This window comes from Diabrotica undecimpunctata, unplaced genomic scaffold (genome assembly GCF_040954645.1).
Source record: "Diabrotica undecimpunctata isolate CICGRU unplaced genomic scaffold, icDiaUnde3 ctg00000571.1, whole genome shotgun sequence".
In the NCBI taxonomy this organism is placed as follows: Eukaryota; Metazoa; Arthropoda; class Insecta; order Coleoptera; family Chrysomelidae; genus Diabrotica; species Diabrotica undecimpunctata.
In genome coordinates, this window is record NW_027311886.1 from 2115448 (window position 1) to 2138265 (window position 22818).

The following is a 22818-nucleotide window of genomic DNA, read 5'->3' on the forward strand; positions in this document are numbered from 1 at the left end:
TCGGCTTGCAGAGATAAGAACACGGCCGTGGCAAGAAGTCCCTGCCTGTCGTAAGAGGCGACTAATGAATAGGAGTCGAGAGGTGAAGAGTGTATGTGTGTGTGTGTGTGTGTGTGCGCGTGTGTTTGTGCGTGTGTGAGTGTGTGTGTATATGTGTGTGTGTCCGTTTGGCTTGCAGAGATAAGAATACGGCCGAGGCAAGAAGGCCCTGCCTGTCGTAAGAGAAGAATAATGGGTAGGAGTCGAGAGGCGAAGAGTGTATGTATGTCTGTGCGTGTGTGCGTGCGTGTGTGAGTGTGTGTGTGTGTGTGTATGTGTGTGTCAGTGTGTGTGTGTCCGGTCGGCTCACAAAGATAAGAATACGTCCGTGGCAAGAAGGCCCTGCCTGTCGTAAGAGGCGACTAATGGGTAGGAGTCGAGAGGTGAAGAGTGTATGTGTGTGTGTGTGTGTGCGTGTGTGCGTGTGTGTGCGTGTGTAAGTGTGTGTGTATGTGTGTGTGTCTGTTTGGCTTGCAGAGATAAGAATACGGCCGAGGCAAGAAGGCCATGCTTGCTGTAAGGAGCGACTAATGGGTAGGAGTCGAGAGATGAAGAGTGTACGTGTGTGTGTGCGTGTGTTCGTTTGCGTGTACGTGTGTATGTGTTTGTGCGTGTGTAAGTGTGTGTGTGTATGGGTGTGTGTGTCCGTTCGACTTGCATAGAAAAGAATACAGCCGTGGCAAGAAGGCCATGCTTGCTGTGAGGAGCGACTAATTGGTAGGAGTCGAGAGATATAGAGTGTATGTGTGTGTGTGTTTGTTCCTTTGTGTGTGCGTGTGTAAGTGTGTGTGTGTGTATGTATGTGTGTGTCCGTTCGGCTCACAGAGATAAGAACTCGGCCGTGGCAACAAGTTCCTGCCTGTCGTAAGATGCGACTAATGGGTAGGAGTCGAGAGGTGAAGAGTGTATGTGTGTGTGCGTGTGTGTGTGTGCGTGTGTGAGTAGGTGTGTGTCCGTTCGGCTCGCAGAGATTAGAATACGGCCGAGGCAAGAAGGCCCTGCCTGTCGTAAGAGAAGAATAATGGGTAGGAGTCGAGAGGTAAAGAGTGTATGTGTGTCTGTGCGTGTGTGCGTGCGTGTGTGAGTGTGTGTGTGTATGTGTGTGTGTTAGTGTGTGAGTGTCCGGTCGGCTCACAGAGATGAGAACAGGGCCGTGGCAAGAAGGCCCTGCCTGTCGTAAGAGGCGACTAATGGGTAGGAGTCGAGAGGTGAAGAGTGTATGTGTGTGTGTGCGTGTGTGCGTATGTGTGCGTGTGTAAGTGTGTGTGTATGTGTGTGTGTCTGTTTGGCTTGCAGAGATAAGAATACTGCCGAGGCAAGAAGGCCATGCTTGCTGTAAGGAGCGACTAATGGATAGGAGTCGAGAGATGAAGAGTGTACTTGTGTGTGTGTGCGTGTGTTCGTTTGTGTGAACGTGTGTATGTGTTTGTGCGTGTGTAAGTGTGTGTGTGTGTATGGGTGTGTGTGTCCGTTCGGCTTGCATAGATAAGAATACGGCCGTGGCAAGAAGGCCATGCTTGCTGTAAGGAGCGACTAATTGGTAGGAGTCGAGAGATGAAAAATGTGTATGTGTGTGTGTGTTTGTTCCTTTGTGTGTGCGTGTGTAAGTGTGTGTGTGTATGTATGTGTGTGTCCGTTCGGCTCACAGAGATAAGAACTCGGCCGTGGAAAGAAGTTCCTGCCTGTCGTAAGATGCGACTAATGGGTAGGAGTCGAGAGGTGAAGAGTGTATGTGTGTGCGTGTGCGTGTGCGTATGTGCGTGTGTGTCTGCGTGTGAGCGTGCGTGTGTGTGTGAGTGTGTGTGTATGTCCGTTCGGCTCGCAGAGATAAGAACATGGCTGTAGCAAGAAGGCCCTGCCTGTTGTAAGGGGCGACTAATAGGTAGGAGTCGAGAGGTGAAGAGTGTATGTGTGTGCGTGTGTGCGTGTGTGCGTGTGTGTGCGTGTGTAAGTGTGTGTGTGTATGTGTGTGTGTCTGTTTGGCTTGCAGAGATAAGAATACGGCCGAGGCAAGAAGGCCATGCTTGCTGTAAGGAGCGACTAATGGGTAGGAGTCGAGAGATGAAGAGTGTACGTGTGTGTGCGTGTGTTCGTTTGTGTGTACGTGTGTATGTGTTTGTGCGTGTGTAAGTGTGTGTGTGTATGGGTGTGTGTGTCCGTTCGACTTGCACAGATAAGAATACGGCCGTGGCAAGAAGGCCATGCTTGCTGTAAGGAGAGACTAATTGGTAGGAGTCGAGAGATATAGATTGTATGTGTGTGTGTGTTTGTTCCTTTGTGTGTGCGTGTGTAAGTGTGTGTGTGTATGTATGTGTGTGTCCGTTCGGCTCACAGAGATAAGAACTCGGCCGTGGCAAGAAGTTCCTGCCTGTCGTAAGATGCGACTAATGGGTAGGAGTCGAGAGGTGAAGAGTGTATGTGTGTGTGCGTGTGTGTGTGTGTGTGCGTGTGTGAGTAGGTGTGTGTCCGTTCGGCTCGCAGAGATTAGAATACGGCCGAGGCAATAAGTCCATGCCTGTCGTAAGAGGCGACTAATGGGTAGGAGTCGAGAGGTGAAGAGTGTATTTGTGTGTGTGTGTGTGCATGTGTGCGTGTGTGTGTGAGTGTGTGTGTGTGAGTGTGTGTGTGTGTGTGTGTGAGTGTGTGTGTGTCCGTTCGGCTTGCAGAGATAAGAACACGGCCGTAGCAAGAAGTCCCTGCCTGTCGTAAGAGGCGACTAATGAATAGGAGTCGAGAGGTGAAGAGTATATGTGTGTGTGTGTGCGCGTGTGTTTGTGCGTGTGTAAGTGTGTGTGTGTATGGGTGTGTGTGTCCGTTCGGCTTGCATAGATAAGAATACGGCCGTGGCAAGAAGGCCATGCTTGCTGTAAGGAGCGACTAATTGGTAGGAGTCGAGAGATAAAAAATGTGTATGTGTGTGTGTGTGTTTGTTCCTTTGTGTGTGCGTGTGTAAGTGTGTGTGTATGTATGTGTGTGTCCGTTCGGCTCACAGAGATAAGAACTCGGCCGTGGCAAGAAGTTCCTGCCTGTCGTAAGATGCGACTAATGGGTAGGAGTCGAGAGGTGAAGAGTGTATGTGTGTGCGTGTGCGTGTGCGTGTGTGCGTGTGTGTCTGCGTGTGAGCGTGCGTGTGTGTGTGAGTGTGTGTGTATGTCCGTTCGGCTCGCAGAGATAAGAACATGGCTGTAGCAAGAAGGCCCTGCCTGTTGTAAAGGGCGACTAATAGGTAGGAGTCGAGAGGTGAAGAGTGTATGTGTGTGTGCGTGTGTGCGTGTGTGTGCGCGTGTGTGAGTATGTGTGTGTGTCCGTTCGGCTTGCAGAGGGAAGAATACGTCCGTGGCAAGAAGTCCCTGAATGTCGTAAGAGGCGACTAATGGGTAGGAGTCGAGAGGTTAAGAGTGTATGTGTGTGCGTGTGTGTGTGAGTATGTGTGTGTGTCCGTTCGGCTTGCAGAGATAAGAACACGGCCGAGGCAAGAAGGCCCTGCCTGTCCTAAGAGGCGACCAATAGGTAGGAGTCGAGAGGTGGAGAGTGTGTGCGTGTGCGTGTGCGTGTGCGTGTGTGCGTCTGTGTGTCTGCGTGTGAGCGTGCGTGTGTGTGTGAGTGTGTGTGTATATCCGTTCGGCTCGCAGAGATAAGAACATGGCTGTAGCAAGAAGGCCCTGCCTGTTGTAAGGGGCGACTAATGGGTAGGAGTCGAGAGGTAAAGAGTGTATGTGTGTGTGCGTGTGTGCGTGTGTGTGCGCGTGTGTGAGTATGTGTGTGTGTCCGTTCGGCTTGCAGAGATAAGAATACGTCCGTGGCAAGAAGTCCCTGAATGTCGTAAGAGGCGACTAATGGATAGGAGTCGAGAGGTGGAGAGTGTGTGCGTGTGCGTGTGCGTGTGCGTGTGTGCGTGTGTGCCTGTGTGCGTGTAAGTGTGTGTGTGTGCAGTCGGCTCGCAGAGATAAGAACACGGCCGTGGCAAGAAGGTCCTGCCTGTCGTAAGAGGCGACTAATGGGTAGGAGTCGAGAGGTGAAGAATGTATGTGTGTGTGTGTGTGTGTGCCTGTGTGCGTGTGTGTGCGTGTGTGAGTGTTTGTGTATGTGTGTATGTCCGTTTGGCTTGCAGAGATAAGAATACGGCCGAGGCAAGAAGGCCCTGCCTATCGTAAGAGGCGACTAATTGGTAGGAGTCAAGAGGTGAAGAGTGTACGTGTGTGCGTGTGTTTGTGCGTGTGTAAGTATGTGTGTGTGTCGGTTCGGCTTGCAGAGATAAGAGCACGGCCGAGACAAGAAGGCCCTGCCTGTCGTAAGAGGCGACTAATAGGTAGGAGTCGAGAGGTGGAGAGTGTGTGCGTGTGCGTGTGCGTGTGTGCGTGTGTGTGTCTTCGTGTGAGCGTGCGTGTGTGTGTGAGTGTGTGTGTATGTCCGTTCGGCTCGCAGAGATAAGAACATGGCTGTGGCAAGAAGGCCCTACCTGTTGTAAAAAGCGACTAATAGGTAGAAGTCGAGAGGTGAAGAGTGTATGTGTGTGTGCGTGTGTGCGTGTGTGTGTGCGTGTGTAAGTATGTGTGTGTGTCCGTTCGGCTTGCAGAGATAAGAACACGGCCGAGGCAAGAAGGCCCTGCCTGTCGTAAGAGGCGACTAATAGGTAGGAGTCGAGAGGTGGAGAGTGTGTGCGAGTGCGAGTGCGTGTGCGTGTGTGCGTGTGTGTGTCTGCGTGTGAGCGTGCGTGTGTGTGTGAGTGTGTGTGTATGTCCGTTCGGCTCGCAGAGATAAGAATACGTCCGTGGCAAGAAGTCCCTGAATGTCGTAAGAGGCGACTAATGGGTAGGAGTCGAGAGGTTAAGAGTGTATGTATGTGTGTGTGAGTGTGTGTGTGTCCGTTCGGCCTGCAGAGATAAGAATACGTCCGGGGCAAGAAGGCCCTGCCTGTCTTAAGAGGCGACTAATGGATAGGAGTCGAGAGGTGGAGGGTGTGTGCGTGTGCGTGTACGTGTGCGTTTGCGTGTGTGTGTGTGCGTGTGTGCCTGTGTGCGTGTAAGTGTGTGTGTATGTGTGTGTGAGTGTGTGTGTGTGCGGTCGGCTCGCAGAGATAAGAACACGGCCGTGGCAAGAAGGCCCTGCCTGTCGTAAGAGGCGACTAATGGGTAGGAGTCGAGAGGTGAAGAGTGTATGTGTGTGTGTGTGCCTGTGTGCGTGTGTGTGCGCGTGTGAGTGTGTGTGTATGTGTGTGTGTCCGTTTGGCTGCAGAGATAAGAATACGGCCGAGGCAAGAAGGATCTGCCTCTTGTAAGGGGCGACTAATAAGTAGGAGTCGGGAGGTGTAGAGTGTATGTGTGTGTGTGTGCGTGTGTGTGTGCGTGTGTGAGTATGTGTGTGTGTTAATTCGGCTTGCAGAAATAAGAACACGACCGAGGCAAGAAGGCCCTGCCTGTCGTAAGAGGCGACTAATAGGTAGGAGTCGAGAGGTATAGAGTGTGTGCGTGTGCGTGTGCGTGTGCGTGTGTGCGTGTGTGTGTCTGCGTGTGAGCGTGCGTGTGTGAGTATGTGTGTGTGTTAATTCGGCTTGCAGAAATAAGAACACGGCCGTGGCAAGAAGGCCCTGCCTGTCGTAAGAGGCGACTAATGGGTAGGAGTCGAGAGGTGAAGAGTGTATGTGTGTGTGTGTGCGTGTGTGTGTGCGTGTGTGAGTATGTGTGTGTGTTAATTCGGCTTGCAGAAATAAGAACACGGCCGTGGCAAGAAGGCCCTGCCTGTCGTAAGAGGCGACTAATGGGTAGGAGTCGAGAGGTGAAGAGTGTATGTGTGTGTGTGTGCGTGTGTGTGTGCGTGTGTGAGTATGTGTGTGTGTTAATTCGGCTTGCAGAAATAAGAACACGACCGAGGCAAGAAGGCCCTGCCTGTCGTAAGAGGCGACTAATAGGTAGGAGTCGAGAGGTATAGAGTGTGTGCGTGTGCGTGTGTGTGTGCGTGTGTGCCTGTGTGCGTGTAAGTGTGTGTGTATGTGTGTGTGAGTGTGTGTGTGTGCGGTCGGCTCGCAGAGATAAGAACACGGCCGTGGCAAGAAGGCCCTGCCTGTCGTAAGAGGCGACTAATGGGTAGGAGTCGAGAGGTGAAGAGTGTATGTGTGTATGTGTGTGCCTGTGTGCGTGTGTGTGCGTGTGTGAGTGTGTGTGTATGTGTGTGTGTCTGTTTGGCTGCAGAGATAAGAATACGGCCGAGGCAAGAATGATCTGCCTCTTGTAAGGGGCGACTAATAAGTAGGAGTCGGGAGGTGAAGAGTGTATGTGTGTGTGCGTGTGTGCGTGTGTGTGTGCGTGTGTGAGTATGTGTGTGTGTTAGTGCGGCTTGCAGAAATAAGAACACGACCGAGGCAAGAAGGCCCTGCCTATCGTAAGAGGCGACTAATAGGTAGGAGTCGAGAGGTGAAGAGTGTATGTGTGTGTGTGCGTGTGTGCGTGTGTGTGTGCGTGTGTGAGTATGTGTGTGTGTATGTTGGGCTTGCAGAGATAAGAACACAAGCGAGGCAAGAAGGCCCTGCCTGTCGTAAGAGGCGACTAATAGGTAGGAGTCGAGAGGTGAAGAGTGTATGTGTGTGTGTGTGCCTGTGTGCGTGTGTGTGTGTGTGTGCGTGTGTGAGTATGTGTGTGTGTCCGTTCGGCTTGCAGAGATAAGAACACGGCCGTGGCAAGAAGGCCCTGCCTTTCGTAAGAGGCGACTAATGGGTAGGAGTCGAGAGGTGAAGAGTGTATTTGTGTGTGTGTGTGTGTGTGTGTGCGTGCGTGTGTGTGTCAGTGTGTGTGTCCGTTCGGCTCACAGAGATAAGAACTCGGCCGTGGCAAGAAGTTCCTGCCTGTCGTAGGAGGCGACTAATGGGTAGGAGTCGACAGGTGAAGAGTTTATGTGTGTGTATGTGTGTGCGTGTGTGTGTGTGCGTGTGTGAGTATGTGTGTGTGTAACGATGCTCTGATCGTTTAACAGTTCGAACCGTGGGAGTGTCAATATTTGCGCATCCGCTTCTACAACCTGACGGCGTAGTGGGATTCAAACGGCTATTTAAGGCGTGTGAATAGCGGAATTAGACAGTCTTGTAGCTAGCGCTCTAGGCTCCCTGACTTGCTGGTGTAGTGAACCAGCGAGCCATTCTGGACAGAGATAGTTCCGTATTGAGGATCATACTCTGTCCCTAACCAAGCGAAACCCATCGGTATTGCGTATTGAGCATTACCGTGGATCTGCACAGAACCAACCGGGACAGAGATTTCCGTATTGAGGATCATACTCTGTCCTTAGCCAAGCGGAACCCGTCGGCATTGTGTATTGAACATTGCCGCGGGTCTGCACAGCTAAATATTTTGTTTGCGAGCATATTCGGAGCTTTCGCTGAATTGAAGCGAAAGCGAGTATATTAGTAGTACTAATTAATTTCTTTTCTTTTATAGACGTTTGCCGGGGAATTCATTCATCGCGGGACCCAGACGGAAACGTAGAATTCATTTTGTTTTTGTTTTATAAGTATACAACGTAGAATTCCTTTTTTTAATTTTTATTTATTGTATATACTAAATTAATAGATTTATTTTTATTTCAAACCTGTGTTTTACTGAGTCTGTCGCCCCGAAAGAGCTACCCATCACATGTGTTAGTTCGGCTTGCAGAAATAAGAACACGACCGAGGCAAGAAGGCCCTGCCTATCGTAAGAGGCGACTTATAGGTAGGAGTCGAGAGGTGAAGAGTGTATGTGTGTGTGCGTGTGTGCGTGTGTGTGTGAGTGTGTGAGTATATGTGTGTGTCCGTTCGGCTTGCAGAGATAAGAACACGGCCGAGGCAAGAAGGCCCTGCCTGTCGTAAGAGGCGACTAATAGGTAGGAGTCGAGAGGTGGAGAGTGTGTGAGTGTGCGTGTGCGTGTGAGTGTGTGCGTGTGTGTGTCTGCGTGTGAGCGTGCGTGTGTGTGTGAGTGTGTGTGTATGTCCGTTCGGCTCGCAGAGATAAGAACATGGCTGTGGCAAGAAGGCCCTGCCTGTTGTAAGGGGCGACTAATAGGTAGGAGTCGAGAGGTGAAGAGTGTATGTGTGTGTGCGTGTGTGCGTGTGTGTGCGCGTGTGTGAGTATGTGTGTGTCCGTTTGGCTTGCAAATACGTCCGTGGCAAGAAGTCCCTGAATATCGTAAGAGGCGACTAATGGGTAGGAGTCGAGAGGTTAAGAGTGTATGTGTGTGTGTGTGTGTGTGAGTGTGTGTGTGTGTCCGTTCGGCCCGCAGAGATAAGAATACGTTCGTGGCAAGAAGGCCCTGCCTGTCTTAAAAGGCGACTAATGGATAGGAGTCGAGAGGTGGAGAGTGTGTGCGTGTGCGTGTGCGTGTGCGTGTGCGTGTGCATGTGTGCGTGTGTGCCTGTGTGCGTGTAAGTGTGTATGTATGTGTGTGTGTGTGTGTGTGTGTGTGTGTGTGTGTGCGGTCGGCTCGCAGAGATAGGAACACGACCGAGACAAAAAGGCCCTGCCTATCGTAAGAGGCGACTAATAGATAGGAGTCGAGAGGTGAAGAGTGTATGTGTGTGTGTGCGTGTGTGCGTGTGTGTGTGCGTGTGTGAGTATGTGTGTGTGTCCGTTCGCCTTGCAGAGATAAGAACACGGCCGAGGCAAGAAGGCCCTGCCTGTCGTAAGAGGCGACTAATAGGTAGGAGTCGAGAGGTGAAGAATGTATGTGTGTGTGTGAGTGTATGAGTGTGTGCGTGTGTGCGTGCGTGTGTGCGTGTGTGTGTGTGAGTGTGTGTGTGTCCGTTCGGCTCGCAGAGATAAGCAAACAGCCGTGGCAAGAAGGCCATGCAAATCGTACCGGGCGACTAATGGGTAGGAGTCGAGAGGTGAAGAGTGGGCGACTAATAAGTAGGGTCGAGAGGTGAAGAGTGTATGTGTGTGTGTGCGTGTGTGCGTGTGTGTGCGTGTGTGAGTATGAATGTGTGTTAGTTCGGCTTGCAGAGATAAGAACACGACCGAGGCAAGAAGGCCCTGCCTAACGTAAGAGGCGACTAATAGGTAGGAGTCGAGAGGTGAGGAGTGTATTTGTGTGTGGGCGTGTGTGTGTGCGTGTGTGAGTATGTGTGTGTGTCCGTTCGGCTTGCAGAGATAAGAATACGTCCGTGGCAAGAAGGCCCTGCCTGTCTTAAGAGGCGACTAATGGATAGGAGTCAAGAGGTGGAGAGTGTGTGCGTGTGCGTGTGCATGTGTGCGTGTGAGCCTGTGTGCGTGTAAGTGTGTGTGTATGTGTGTGTGTGAGTGTGTGTGTGTGCGGTCGGCTCGCAGAGATAAGAACACGGCCGAGGCAAGAAGGCCCTGCCTGTCGTAAGAGGCGACTAATAGGTAGGAGTCGAGAGGTGAAGAATGTATGTGTGTGTGCGTGTGTGCGTGTTTGTGTGTGTGTGAGTGTATGTGTGTGTGCGTGTATGCGTGCGTGTGTGTGTGTTTGTGAGTGTGTGTGTGTGTATGTGTGTGTGTCCCTTCGGCTCGCAGAGATAAGCAAACAGCCGTGGCAAGAAGGCCATGCAAATCGTACCGGGCGACTAATGGGTAGGAGTCGAGAGGTGAAGAGTGGGCGACTAATAAGTAGGAGTCGAGAGGTGAAGAGTGTATGTGTGTGTGTGCGTGTGTGCGTGTGTGTGCGTGTGTGAGTATGAGTGTGTGTTAGTTCGGCTTGCAGAGATAAGAACACGACCGAGGCAAGAAGGCCCTGCCTAACGTAAGAGGCGACTAATAGGTAGGAGTCGAGAGGTGAGGAGTGTATTTGTGTGTGTGCGTGTGTGCGTGTGTGTGTGCGTGTGTGAGTATGTGTGTGTGTCCGTTCGGCTTGCAGAGATAAGAACACGGCCGAGGAAGAAGGCCCTGCCTGTCGTAAGAGGCGACTAATAGGTAGGAGTCGAGAGCTGAAGAATGTATGTGTGTGTGTGAGTGTATGAGTGTGTGCGTGTGTGCGTGCGTGTGTGCGTGTGTGTGTGTGAGTGTGTGTGTAAGTGTGTGTGTGTCTCTTCGCTCGCAGAGATAAGAAAACAGCGGTGGCAAGAAGGCCATGCCTGTCGTAAGAGGCGACTAATGGATAGGAGTCAAGAGGTGGAGAGTGTGTGCGTGTGCGTGTGTGTGTGAGTGTGTGTGTATGTGTGTGTGTCCCTTCGCTCGCAGAGATAAGAAAACAGCGGTGGCAAGAAGGCCATGCCTGTCGTAAGAGGCGACTAATGGGTAGGAGTCGAGAGGTGAAGAGTGTATGTGTGTGTGTGAGTGTGTGCGTGTGTGTGCGTGTGTAAGTGTGTGTGTATGTGTGTGTGTCTGTTTGGCTTGCAGAGATAAAAATACGGCCGAGGCAAGAAGGCCTTGCCTTTTGTAAGGGGCGACTAATAAGTAGGAGTCGAGAGGTGAAGAGTGTATGTGTGTGTGCCTGTGTGCGTGTGTTTGTGTGTGCGTGTGTGTGTGTGCGTGTGTGTGTGTGTCCGTTCGGCTTGCAGAGATAAAAATACGGCCGAGGCAAGAAGGACATGCCTGTCGTAAGAGGCGACTAATGGGTAGGAGTCGAGAGGTGAAGAGTGTATTTGTGTGTGTGTGTGTGCGTGTGTGTGCGTGTGTGCGTTCGTGTGTGTGTGAGTGTGTGTGTCCGTTCGGCTTACAGAGATAAGAACTCAGCTTTGGCAAGTAGTGCCTGCCTATCGTAAAAGACGACTAATGGGTAGGAGTCGAGAGGTGAAGAGTGTATGTGTGTGTGTGTGTGCGTGTGTGCGTGTGTGTGCGTGTGTAAGTGTGTGTGTATGTGTGTGTGTGTCTGTTTGGCTTGCAGAGATAAGAATACGGCCGTGGCAAGAAGGCCATGCTTGCTGTAAGGAGCGACTAATGGGTAGGAGTCAAGAGATGAAGAGTGTATGTGTGTGTGTGTGTGTGCGCGTGTGTTTGTGCGTGTGTGAGTGTGTGTGTATATGTGTGTGTCCGTTTGGCTTGCAGAGATAAGAATACGGCCGAGGCAAGAAGGCCCTGCCTGTCGTAAGAGAAGAATAATGGGTAGGAGTCGAGAGGTGAAGGGTGTATGTGTGTGTGCGTGTGTGTGTGTGTGCGTGTGTGAGTAGGTGTGTGTCCGTTCGGCTCGCAGAGATTAGAATACGGCCGAGGCAATAAGTCCATGCCTGTCGTAAGAGGCGACTAATGGGTAGGAGTCGAGAGGTGAAGAGTGTATTTTTGTGTGTGTGTGTGTGCGTGTGTGCGTGTGTGTGTGAGTGTGTGCCTGTGTGTGTGTGAGTGTGTGTGTGTCCGTTCGGCTTGTAGAGATAAGAACACGGCCGTGGCAAGAAGTCCCTGCCTGTCGTAAGAGGCGACTAATGAATAGGAGTCGAGAGGTGAAGAGTGTATGTGTGTGTGTGTGTGTGTGCGCGTGTGTTTGTGCGTGTGTGAGTGTGTGTGTATATGTGTGTGTGTCCGTTTGGCTTGCAGAGATAAGAATACGGCCGAGGCAAGAAGGTCCTGCCTGTCGTAAGAGAAGAATAATGGGTAGGAGTCGAGAGGCGAAGAGTGTATGTATGTCTGTGCGTGTGTGCGTGCGTGTGTGAGTGTGTGTGTGTGTGTGTGTATGTGTGTGTCAGTGTGTGTGTGTCCGGTCGGCTCACAAAGATAAGAATACGTCCGTGGCAAGAAGGCCCTGCCTGTCGTAAGAGGCGACTAATGGGTAGGAGTCGAGAGGTGAAGAGTGTATGTGTGTGTGTGTGCGTGTGTGCGTGTGTGTGCGTGTGTAAGTGTGTGTGTATGTGTGTGTGTAGGTTTGGCTTGCAGAGATAAGAATACGGCCGAGGCAAGAAGGCCATGCTTGCTGTAAGGAGCGACTAATGGGTAGGAGTCGAGAGATGAAGAGTGTACGTGTGTGTGTGTTTGTTCCTTTGTGTGTGCGTGTGTAAGTGTGTGTGTGTGTATGTATGTGTGTGTCCGTTCGGCTCACAGAGATAAGAACTTGGCCGTGGCAACAAGTTCCTGCCTGTCGTAAGATGCGACTAATGGGTAGGAGTCGAGAGGTGAAGAGTGTATGTGTGTGTGCGTGTGTGTGTGTGCGTGTGTGAGTAGGTGTGTGTCCGTTCGGCTCGCAGAGATTAGAATACGGCCGAGGCAAGAAGGCCCTGCCTGTCGTAAGAGAAGAATAATGGGTAGGAGTCGAGAGGTAAAGAGTGTATGTGTGTCTGTGCGTGTGTGCGTGCGTGTGTGAGTGTGTGTGTGTATGTGTGTGTGTTAGTGTGTGAGTGTCCGGTCGGCTCACAGAGATGAGAACAGGGCCGTGGCAAGAAGGCCCTGCCTGTCGTAAGAGGCGACTAATGGGTAGGAGTCGAGAGGTGAAGAGTGTATGTGTGTGTGTGCGTGTGTGCGTATGTGTGCGTGTGTAAGTGTGTGTGTATGTGTGTGTGTCTGTTTGGCTTGCAGAGATAAGAATACTGCCGAGGCAAGAAGGCCATGCTTGCTGTAAGGAGCGACTAATTGGTAGGAGTCGAGAGATATAGAGTGTATGTGTGTGTGTGTTTGTTCCTTTGTGTGTGCGTGTGTAAGTGTGTGTGTGTGTATGTATGTGTGTGTCCGTTCGGCTCACAGAGATAAGAACTTGGCCGTGGCAACAAGTTCCTGCCTGTCGTAAGATGCGACTAATGGGTAGGAGTCGAGAGGTGAAGAGTGTATGTGTGTGTGCGTGTGTGTGTGTGCGTGTGTGAGTAGGTGTGTGTCCGTTCGGCTCGCAGAGATTAGAATACGGCCGAGGCAAGAAGGCCCTGCCTGTCGTAAGAGAAGAATAATGGGTAGGAGTCGAGAGGTAAAGAGTGTATGTGTGTCTGTGCGTGTGTGCGTGCGTGTGTGAGTGTGTGTGTGTATGTGTGTGTGTTAGTGTGTGAGTGTCCGGTCGGCTCACAGAGATGAGAACAGGGCCGTGGCAAGAAGGGCCTGCCTGTCGTAAGAGGCGACTAATGGGTAGGAGTCGAGAGGTGAAGAGTGTATGTGTGTGTGTGCGTGTGTGCGTATGTGTGCGTGTGTAAGTGTGTGTGTATGTGTGTGTGTCTGTTTGGCTTGCAGAGATAAGAATACTGCCGAGGCAAGAAGGCCATGCTTGCTGTAAGGAGCGACTAATGGATAGGAGTCGAGAGATGAAGAGTGTACTTGTGTGTGTGTGCGTGTGTTCGTTTGTGTGTACGTTTGTATGTGTTTGTGCGTGTGTAAGTGTGTGTGTGTGTGTGGGTGTGTGTGTCCGTTCGGCTTGCATAGATAAGAATACGGCCGTGGCAAGAAGGCCATGCTTGCTGTAAGGAGCGACTAATTGGTAGGAGTCGAGAGATGAAAAATGTGTATGTGTGTGTGTGTTTGTTCCTTTGTGTGTGCGTGTGTAAGTGTGTGTGAGTATGTATGTGTGTGTCCGTTCGGCTCACAGAGATAAGAACTCGGCCGTGGCAAGAAGTTCCTGCCTGTCGTAAGATGCGACTAATGGGTAGGAGTCGAGAGGTGAAGAGTGTATGTGTGTGCGTGTGCGTGTGCGTATGTGCGTGTGTGTCTGCGTGTGAGCGTGCGTGTGTGTGTGAGTGTGTGTGTATGTCCGTTCGGCTCGCAGAGATAAGAACATGGCTGTAGCAAGAAGGCCCTGCCTGTTGTAAGGGGCGACTAATAGGTAGGAGTCGAGAGGTGAAGAGTGTATGTGTGTGCGTGTGTGCGTGTGTGTGCGCGTGTGTGAGTATGTGTGTGTGTCCGTTCGGCTTGCAGAGATAAGAATACGTCCGTGGCAAGAAGTCCCTGAATGTCGTAAGAGACGACTAATGGGTAGGAGTCGAGAGGTTAAGAGTGTATGTGTGTGCGTGTGTGTGCGTGTGTGAGTATGTGTGTGTGTGTCCGTACGGCTTGCAGAGATAAGAACACGGCCGAGGCAAGAAGGCCCTGCCTGTCCTAAGAGGCGACTAATAGGTAGGAGTCGAGAGGTGGAGAGTGTGTGCGTGTGCGTGTGCGTGTGCGTGGGTGCGTCTATGTGTCTGCGTGTGAGCGAGCGTGTGTGTGTGAGTGTGTGTGTATGTCCGTTCGGCTCGCAGAGATAAGAACATGGCTGTAGCAAGAAGGCCCTGCCTGTTGTAAGGGGCGACTAATAGGTAGGAGTCGAGAGGTGAAGAGTGTATGTGTGTGTGCGTGTGTGCGTGTGTGTGCGCGTGTGTGAGTATGTGTGTGTGTCCGTTCGGCTTGCAGAGATAAGAATACCTCCGTGGCACGAAGTCCCTGAATGTCGTAAGAGGCGACTAATGGATAGGAGTCGAGAGGTGGAGAGTGTGTGCGTGTGCGTGTGCGTTTGCGTGTGTGCGTGTGTGCCTGTGTGCGTGTAAGTGTGTGTGTGTGCGGTCGGCTCGCAGAGATAAGAATACGGCCGAGGCAAGAAGTCCCTGCCTATCGTAAGAGGCGACTAATTGGTAGGAGTCGAGAGGTGAAGAGTGTACGTGTGTGTGCGTGTGTGCGTGTGTGTGTGCGTGTGTAAGTATGTGTGTGTGTCGGTTCGGCTTGCAGAGATAAGAGCACGGCCGAGGCAAGAAGGCCCTGCCTGTCGTAAGAGGCGACTAATAGGTAAGAGTCGAGATGTGAAGAGTGTGTGCGTGTGCGTGTGCGTGTGTGCGTGTGTGTGTCTTCGTGTGAGCGTGCGTGTGTGTGTGAGTGTGTGTGTGTATGTCCGTTCGGCTCGCAGAGATAAGAACATGGCTGTGGCAAGAAGACCCTGCCTGTTGTAAGGGGCGACTAATAGGTAGGAGTCGAGAGGTGAAGAGTGTATGTGTGTGTGCGTGTGTGCGTGTGTGCGTGTGTATGTGCGTGTGTAAGTATGTGTGTGTCCGTTCGGCTTGCAGAGATAAGAACACGGCCGAGGCAAGAAGGCCCTGCCTGTCGTAATAGGCGACTAATAGGTAGGAGTCGAGAGTCGCACGTGTGAGCGTGCGTGTGTGTGTGAGTGTGTGTGTATGTCCGTTCCGCTCGCAGAGATAAGAATACGTCTGTGGCAAGAAGTCCCTGAATGTCGTAAGAGGCGACTAATGGGTAGGAGTCGAGAGGTTAAGAGTGTATGTGTGTGTGTGTGAGTGTGTGTGTGTCCGTTCGGCCTGCAGAGATAAGAATACGTCTGTAGCAAGAAGGCCCTGCCTGTCTTAAGAGGCGACTAATGGATAGGAGTCGAGAGATGGAGAGTGTGTGCGTGTGCGTGTGCGTGTGCGTTTGCGTGTGCGTGTGTGCGTGTGTGCGTGTAAGTGTGTGTGTATGTGTGTGTGTGTGAGTATGTGTGTGTGCGGTCGGCTCGCAGAGATAAGAACACGGCCGTGGCAAGAAGGCCCTGCCTGTCGTAAGAGGCGACTAATGGGTAGGAGTCGAGAGGTGAAGAGTGTATGTGTGTGTGTGTGTGTGCCTGTGTGCGTGTGTGTGCGTGTGTGAGTGTGTGTGTATGTGTGTGTGTCCGTTTGGCTGCGGAGATAAGAATACGGCCGAGGCAAGAAGGATGTGCCTCTTGTAAGGGGCGACTAATAAGTAGGAGTCGGGAGGTGACGAGTGTATGTGTGTGTGTGCGTGTGTGCGTGTGTGTGTGCGTGTGTGAGTATGTGTGTGTGATAGTTCGGCTTGCAGAAATAAGAACACGACCGAGGCAAAAAGGCCCTGCCTATCGTAAGAGGCGACCAATAGGTAGGAGTCGAGAGGTGAAGAGTGTATGTGTGTTTGCGTGTGTGCGTGTGTGTGTGCGTGTGTGAGTATTTGTGTGTGTCCGTTCGGCTTGCAGAGATAAGAACACGGCCGAGGCAAGAAGGCCCTGCCTTTCGTAAGAGGCGACTAATGGGTAGGAGTCGAGAGGTGAAGAGTGTATTTGTGTGTGTGTGTGTGTGTGTGTGTGCGTGCGTGTGTGTATCAGTGTGTGTGTCCGTTCGGCTCACAGAGATAAGAACTCGGCCGTGGCAAGAAGTTCCTGCCTGTCGTAGGAGGCGACTAATGGGTAGGAGTCGACAGGTGAAGAGTGTATGTGTGTGTGTATGTGTGTGCGTATGTGTGTGCGTGTGTGAGTATGTGTGTGTGTTAGTTCGGCTTGCAGAAATAAGAACACGGCCGAGGCAAGAAGGCCCTGCCTATCGTAAGAGGCGACTAATAGGTAGGAGTCGAGAGGTGAAGAGTGTATGTGTGTGTGTGTGCCTGTGTGCGTGTGTGTGTGTGTGTGCGTGTGTGCGTATGTGTGTGTGTCCGTTCGGCTTGCAGAGATAAGAACACGGCCGTGGCAAGAAGGCCCTGCCTTCCGTAAGAGGCGACTAATGGGTAGGAGTCGAGAGGTGAAGAGTGTATTTGTGTGTGTGTGTGTGTGCGTGCGTGTGTGTGTCAGTGTGTGTGTCCGTTCTGCTCACAGAGATAAGAACTCGGCCGTGGCAAGAAGTTCCTGCCTGTCGTAGGAGGCGACTAATGGGTAGGAGTCGACAGGTGAAGAGTGTATGTGTGTGTATGTGTGTGCGTATGTGTGTGCGTGTGTCAGTGTGTGTGTGTCCGTTCGGCCTGCAGAGATAAGAATACGTCTGTGGCAAGAAGGCCCTGCCTGTCTTAAGAGGCGACTAATGGATAGGAGTCGAGAGATGGAGAGTGTGTGCGTGTGCGTGTGCGTGTGCGTTTGCGTGTGCGTGTGTGCGTGTGTGCGTGTAAGTGTGTGTGTATGTGTGTGTGTGTGAGTATGTGTGTGTGCGGTCGGCTCGCAGAGGTAAGAACACGGCCGTGGCAAGAAGGCCCTGCCTGTCGTAAGAGGCGACTAATGGGTAGGAGTCGAGAGGTGAAGAGTGTATGTGTGTGTGTGCCTGTGTGCGTGTGTGTGCGTGTGTGAGTGTGTGTGTATGTGTGTGTGTCCGTTTGGCTGCGGAGATAAGAATACGGCCGAGGCAAGAAGGATGTGCCTCTTGTAAGGGGCGACTAATAAGTAGGAGTCGGAAGGTGACGAGTGTATGTGTGTGTGTGTGCGTGTGTGCGTGTGTGTGTGCGTGTGTGAGTATGTGTGTGTGTTAGTTCGGCTTGCAGAAATAAGAACACGACCGAGGCAAAAAGGCCCTGCCTATCGTAAGAGGCGACTAATAGGTAGGAGTCGAGAGGTGAAGAGTGTATGTGTGTTTGCGTGTGTGCGTGTGTGTGTGCGTGTGTGAGTATTTGTGTGTGTCCGTTAGGCTTGCAGAGATAAGAACACGGCCGAGGCAAGAAGGCCATGCTTGCTGTAAGGAGCGACTAATGGATAGGAGTCGAGAGATGAAGAGTGTACTTGTGTGTGTGCGTGTGTTCGTTTGTGTGTACGTGTGTATGTGTTTGTGCGTGTGTAAGTGTGTGTGTGTGTGTATGGGTGTGTGTGTCCTTTCGGCTTGCATAGATAAGAATACGGCCGTGGCAAGAAGGCCATGCTTGCTGTAAGGAGCGACTAATTGGTAGGAGTCGAGAAATAAAAAATGTGTATGTGTGTGTGTGTTTGTTCCCTTGTGTGTGCGTGTGTAAGTGTGTGTGTGTATGTATGTGTGTGTCCGTTCGGCTCACAGAGATAAGAACTCGGCCGTGGCAAGAAGTTCCTGCCCGTCGTAAGATGCGAATAATGGGTAGGAGTCGAGAGGTGAAGAGTGTATGTGTGTGCGTGTCCGTCTGCGTGTGTGCGTGTGTGTCTGCGTGTGAGCGTGCGTGTGTTTGTGAGTGTGTGTGTATGTCCGTTCGGCTCGCAGAGATAAGAACATGGCTGTAGCAAGAAGGCCCTGCCTGTTGTAAGGGGCGACTAATAGGTAGGAGTCGAGAGGTAAAGAGTTTATGTGTGTGTGCGTGTGTGCGTGTGTGTGCGCGTGTGTGAGTATGTGTGTGTGTCCGTTCGGCTTGCAGAGATAAGAATACGTCCGTGGCAAGAAGTCTCTGAATGTCGTAAGAGGCGACTAATGGGTAGGAGTCGAGAGGTTAAGAGTGTATGTGTGTGCGTGTGTGTGTGCGTGTGTGAGTAGGTGTGTGTCCGTTCGGCTTGCAGAGATAAAAACACGGCCGAGGCAAGAAGGCCCTGCCTGTCCTAAGAGGCGACTAATAGGTAGGAGTGGAGAGGTGGAGAGTGTGTGCGTGTGCGTGTGCGTGTGCGTGTGTGCGTGTGTGTGTCTGCGTGTGTGTGTGAGTGTGTCCGTTCGGCTTGCAGAGATAAGAATACGTCCGTGGCAAGAAGTCCTAAGAGGCGACTAATGGATAGAAGTCGAGAGGTGGAGAGTGTGTGCGTGTGCGTGTGCGTGTGCGTGTGTGTGTGTGCGTGTGTGCCTGTGTGCGTAAAAGTGTGTGTGTGTGCGGTAGGCTCGCAGAGATAAGAACACGGCCGTGGCAAGAAGGCCCTGCCTGTCGTAAGAGGCGACTAATGGGTAGGAGCCGAGAGGTGAAGAATGTATGTGTGTGTGTGCCTGTGTGCGTGAGTGTGCGTGTGTGAGTGTGTGTGTATGTGTGTATGTCCGTTTGGCTTGCAGAGATAAGAATACGGCCGTGGCAAGAAGGCCCTGCCTATCGTAAGAGGCGACTAATTGGTAGGAGTCGAGAGGTGAAGAGTGTACGTGTGTGTGCGTGTGTGCGTGTGTGTGTGCGTGTGTAAGTATGTGTGTATGTCCGTTCGGCTTGCAGAGATAAGAATACGTTCGTGGCAAAAAGTCCCTAAATGTCGTAAGAGGCGACTAATGGATAGGAGCCGAGAGGTGAAGAATGTATGTGTGTGTGTGTGTGTGCCTGTGTGCGTGAGTGTGCGTGTGTGAGTGTGTGTGTATGTGTGTTTGTCCGTTTGGCTTGCAGAGATAAGAACACGGCCGAGGCAAGAAGGCCCTGCCTGTCCTAAGAGGCGACTAATAGGTAGGAGTGGAGAGGTGGAGAGTGTGTGCATGTGCGTGTGCGTGTGTGTGTGTGTGTGCGTGTGTGCCTGTGTGCGTGTAAGTGTGTGTGTGTGCGGTCGGCTCGCAGAGATAAGAACACGGCCGTGGCAAGAAGGCCCCGCCTGTCGTAAGAGGCGACTAATGGGTAGGAGCCGAGAGGTGAAGAATGTATGTGTGTGTGCGTGATCGTTTGTGTGTGCGTGTGTAAGTGTGTGTGTGTATGTATGTGTGTGTCCGTTCGGCTCGCAGAGATTAGAATACGGCCGAGGCAAGAAGGACATGCCTATCGTAAGAGGCGACTAATTGGTAGGAGTCGAGAGGCGAAAAGTGTACGTGTGTGTGCGTGTGTGCGTGTGTGTGTGCGTGTGTAAGTATGTGTGTGTGTCCGTTCGGCTTGCAGAGATAAGAACACGGCCGAGGCAAGAAGGCCCTGCCTGTCGTAAGAGGCGACTAATAGGTAGGAGTCGAGAGGTGGAAAGTGTGTGCGTGTGCGTGTGCGTGTGCGTGTGTGTATCTTCGTGTGAGCGTGCGTGTGTGTGTGAGTGTGTGTGTATGTCCGTTCGGCTCGCAGAGATAAGAACATGGCTGTGGCAAGAAGGCCCTGCCTGTTGTAAGGGGCGACTAATAGGTAGGAGTCGAGAGGTGAAGAGTGCATGTGTGTGTGCGTGTGTGCGTGTGTGTGTGCGTGTGTAAGTATGTATCTGTGTCGGTTCGGCTTGCAGAGATAAGAACACGGCCGAGGCAAGAAGGCCCTGCCTGTCGTAAGAGGCGACTAATAGGTAGGAGTCGAGAGGTGGAGAGTGTGTGCGTGTGCGTGTGCGTGTGTGCGTGTGTGTGTCTGCGTGAGAGCGTGCGTGTGTGTGTGAGTGTGTGTGTATGTCCGTTCGGCTCGCAGAGATAAGAATACGTCCGTGGCAAGAAGTCCCTGAATGTCGTAAGAGGCGACTAAAGGGTAGGAGTCGAGAGGTTAAGAGTGTATGTGTGTGTGTGTGAGTGTGTGTGTGTCCGTTCGGCCTGCAGAGATAAGATTACGTCCGTGGCAAGAAGGCCCTGCCTGTCTTAAGAGGCGACTAATGGATAGGAGTCGAGAGGTGGAGAGTGTGTGCGTGTGCGTGTGCGTGTGCGTGTGCGTTTGCGTGTGCGTGTATGCGTGTGTGCCTGTGTGCGTGAAAATGTGTGTGTATGTGTGTGTGAGTGTGTGTGTGTGGGGTCGGCTCGTAGAGATAAGAACACGGCCGTGGCAAGAAGGCCCTGCCTGTCGTAAGAGGCGACTAATGGGTAGGAGTCGAGAGGTGAAGAGTGTATGTGTGTGTGTGTGTGTGTGTGTGTGTGTGTGTGTGTGCGTGTGTGTGCGTTTGTAAGTGTGTGTGTATGTGTGTGTGTCCGTTTGGCTGCAGAGATAAGAATACGGCCAAGGCAAGAAGGATCTGCCTCTTGTAAGGGGCGACTAATAAGTAGGAGTCGGGAAGTGAAGAGTGTATGTGTGTGTGTGCGTGTGTGCGTGTGTGTGTGCGTGTGTGAGTGTGTGTGTGTGTTAGTTCGGCTTGCAGAAATAAGCACACGACCGAGGCAAGAAGGCCCTGCCTATCGTAAGTGGCGGCTAATAGGTAGGAGTCGAGAGGTGAAGAGTGTATGTGTGTGTGTGCGTGTGTGCGTGTGTGTGTGCGTATGTGAGTATGTGTGTGTGTCCGTTCGGCTTGCAGAGATAAGAACACGGCCGAGGCAAGAAGGCCCTGCCTGTCGTAAGAGGCGACTAATAGATAGGAGTCGAGAGGTGAAGAGTGTATATGTGTGTGGGTGTGCCTGTGTGCGTGTGTATTTGTGTGTGCGTGTGTGAGTATGTGTGTGTGTCCGTTCGGCTTGCAGAGATAAGAACACGGCCGTGGCAAGAAGGCCCTGCCTTTCGTAAGAGGCGACTAATGGGTAGGAGTCGAGAGGTGAAGAGTGTATTTGTGTGTGGGTGTGTGTGTGTGCGTGCGTGTGTGTGTCAGTGTGTGTGTCCGTTCGGCTCACAGAGATAAGAACTCGGCCGTGGCAAGAAGTTCCTGCCTGTCGTAGGAGGCGACTAATGGGTAGGAGTCGACAGGTGAAGAGTGTATGTGTGTGTATGTGTGTGCGTGTGTGTGTGCGTGTGTGAGTATGTGTGTGTGTTAGTTCGGCTTGCAGAAATAAGAACACGACCGAGGCAAGAAGGCCCTGCCTATCGTAAGAGGCGACTAATAGGTAGGAGTCGAGAGGTGAAGAGTGTATGTGTGTGTGTGCGTGTGTGCGTCTGTTTGTGCGTGTGTGAGTATGTGTGTGTGTGTCCGTTCGGCTTGCAGAGATAAGAACACGGCCGTGGCAAGAAGGCCCTGCCTTCCGTAAGAGGCGACTAATGGGTAGGAGTCGAGAGGTGAAGAGTGTATTTGTGTGTGTGTGTGTGTGTGTGTGTGTGCGTGCGTGTGTGTGTCAGTGTGTGTGTCCGTTCTGCTCACAGAGATAAGAACTCGGCCGTGGCAAGAAGTTCCTGCCTGTCGTAGGAGGCGACTAATGGGTAGGAGTCGACAGGTGAAGAGTGTATGTGTGTGTATGTGTGTGCGTATGTGTGTGCGTGTGTGAGTATGTGTGTGCGTTAGTTCGGCTTGCAGAAATAAGAACACGACCGAGGCAAGAAGGCCCTGCCTATCGTAAGAGGCGACTAATAGGTAGGAGTCGAGAGGTGAAGAGTGTATGTGTGTGTGCGTGTATGTGTGTGTGTGTGCGTGTGTGAGTATGTGTGTGTGTCCGTTCGGCTTGCAGAGATAAGAACACGGCCGAGGCAAGAAGGCCCTGCCTGTCGTAAGAGGCGACTAATAGGTAGGAGTCGAGAGGTGGAGAGTGTGTGAGTGTGCGTGTGGGTGTGCGTGTGTGCGTGTGTGTCTGCGTGTGAGCGTGCGTGTGTGTGTGAGTGGGTGTGTGTCCCTTCGGCCCGCAGAGATAAGAATACGTCAGTGGCAAGAAGGCCCTGCCTGTCTTAAGAGGCGACTAATGGATAGGAGTCGAGAGGTGAAGAGTGTGTGCGTGTGCGTGTGCGTCTGCATGTGTGCGTGTGTGCCTGTGTGCGTGTAAGTGTGTGTGTATGTGTGTGTGTGAGTGTGTGTGTGTGCGGTCGGCTCGCAGAGATAAGAACACGGCTGTGGCAAGAAGGCCCTGCCTGTCGTAAGAGGCGACTAATGGGTAGGAGTCGAGAGGTGAAGAGTGTATGTGTGTGTGTGCCTGTGTGCGTGTGTGTGCGTGTATGAGTATGTGTGTGTGTTAGTTCGGCTTGCAGAAATAAGAACACGACCGAGGCAAGAAGGCCCTGCCTATCGTAAGAGGCGACTAATAGGTAGGAGTCGAGAGGTGAAGAGTGTATGTGTGTGTGTGCGTGTGTGCGTGTGTGTGTGCGTGTGTGAGTATGTGTGTGTGTCCGTTCGGCTTGCAGAGATAAGAACACGGCCGAGGCAAGAAGGCCATGCTTGCTGTAAGGAGCGACTAATGGATAGGAGTCGAGAGATGAAGAATGTACTTGTGTGTGTGCGTGTGTTCGTTTGTGTGTACGTGTGTATGTGTTTGTGCGTGTGTAAGTGTGTGTGTGTGTATGGGTGTGTGTGTCCGTTCGGCTTGCATAGATCAGAATACGGCCGTGGCAAGAAGGCCATGCTTGCTGTAAGGAGCGACTAATTGGTAGGAGTCGAGAGATAAAAAATGTGTATGTGTGTGTGTGTTTGTTCCCTTGTGTGTGCGTGTGTAAGTGTGTGTGTGTATGTATGTGTGTGTCTGTTCGGCTCACAGAGATAAGAACTCGGCCGTGGCAAGAAGTTCCTGCCTGTCGTAGGAGGCGACTAATGGGTAGGAGTCGACAGGTGAAGAGTGTATGTGTGTGTGTATGTGTGTGCGTATGTGTGTGCGTG